This window comes from Cataglyphis hispanica, chromosome 16 (genome assembly GCF_021464435.1).
Source record: "Cataglyphis hispanica isolate Lineage 1 chromosome 16, ULB_Chis1_1.0, whole genome shotgun sequence".
Lineage (NCBI taxonomy): Eukaryota > Metazoa > Arthropoda > Insecta > Hymenoptera > Formicidae > Cataglyphis > Cataglyphis hispanica.
In genome coordinates this window covers 1071607-1073310 of record NC_065969.1, presented here as the reverse complement: position 1 = coordinate 1073310, position 1704 = coordinate 1071607, and the positions used below count along the sequence as shown (strand labels likewise).

Genomic DNA, 1704 nt, shown 5'->3' with positions numbered 1-1704 from the left:
ATTTATTGAAAAATTCAAAATTTTATAAAAAATTAACCTTTTTATCAATTCTCTTCAAATTCAATACCAACTATCCTTTAATGATAATTTATTCAAATAAAAATATTTAGACCGATATCTTAAAATTTACGAAAAATAGAGCAACAACACTTTTTTCTTGAATAAGTCAAAATTTTATAAAAAATAAATCTCTAAGCCAAGTACAATACCAACTAATCTTTAATGATACTTTATTCATATAAAAAAATTTAGCTCGTTATTTTAAAATTTATGGCAGTTAGAGTAACCACGTCCTTTTGTGCACATACATACATACATACATACACACACATACACTGATATTTTTAAAAATATAATATAGAATAATATGATAAAATTAGAAAAAAAATTTTCCGACGAAAACAAAACTTCCTCTATGAGGAAGCAAAAAGAGAATAATTTAAAATGAAGAAAGTTAAACATACACTTCCTTATATACATAATTTTTAACGTATCTATTATTTCGTTATTCACCAAGGTAAACTTTAATGCTTGCCAAGAACGAACTCGCGAAAAAGCAACATAAAGTTGTCCAAGATTAAAACGTTTTTACGAAGATCTACACCGATTCTATCAAATGTTTGTCCTTGTGATTTGTTTATTATCATAACAAAAGCTAATTTTATCGCTATCATAGCAAAAACTATATATAAAATTGTCTTCTGGAAAAAGTAAAAGAATACATATTTTCGCAATATAATGTTATACGATTCAAAAAAACAATGTCTTCCGTTTTGTCACTTGTTAAAATCTTACACTTCAATATATGATCTGCAAGCTCTATAACCATTAATCTAGTACCATTGCAAAGACCTTCATTGATACTAAAATTTCAAATCAACATAATGATACAATTTGGTCTTAAACGCAATTCATGAGGAGGAAGAGATGGTGGAGATAAACTATTTAATTATTCTGATAACAAAGCTTCATCAATGTCACCATTGTCACTATTTATTGCGCTATCTATACTTGTATAAATTCGTTCATCAATTACATCTAATAACTCAACAACTTTTTTATTTATTTCATCAACGTCTACATTTTTTGCAGAAAGTATCGCACATTTAGCTACTTTAACAAAAACTCTTAACTCTTTTTTTTGTATTAAATCACCATATCTTCACCATATCACCAAATATCTTCCACGATATCAGCATTAATAGATGCTACACAACATTCAGGAATTTGCATATTATCATTTGAATCGTTTAATATACCATCTCCAATATCAAATAAAAACTTTGCAAAATCAATTTCTTCTGGAAGAACTCGCATATTTTGCGTTAAAGAGAATTTTACAAAATGTCTCCAAGTAGAACTAAATTTAATAGAAAGATTTAAATTTCTTTTCGAGTGGCATGTACTTTAATAGATAAAAGTTATCTGAAATCATCTCCTAATAAAACAATTTTTCCACCAAAAAAAAAAATTACTATTTATAATATCACGCAATACCCTGTCCATAATTTCTAAAGCATATCGTGGTGCCATTGATACTTCATCCCAAATAAAAATATCAGTTTCTTTCACATATTGAGCTTCTTTTGACTGGATTTTAATAACAGATGATGAATCAGCAAATAATGGAACCGGTAATCCAAATGTTTTATGAACTGTTTTCCCAGTAGGTAGCAATGTCGCTGCAATACCCGTAAAAGCCAT

The 1704-nt window shown here is 27.4% G+C and overlaps 1 pseudogene; it reads right to left on the bottom strand.

Moving 5' to 3' along the window:
• Positions 1–674: 674 nt before the first annotated feature.
• LOC126855704 (uncharacterized) lies at positions 675–1704 on the bottom strand (annotated as a pseudogene).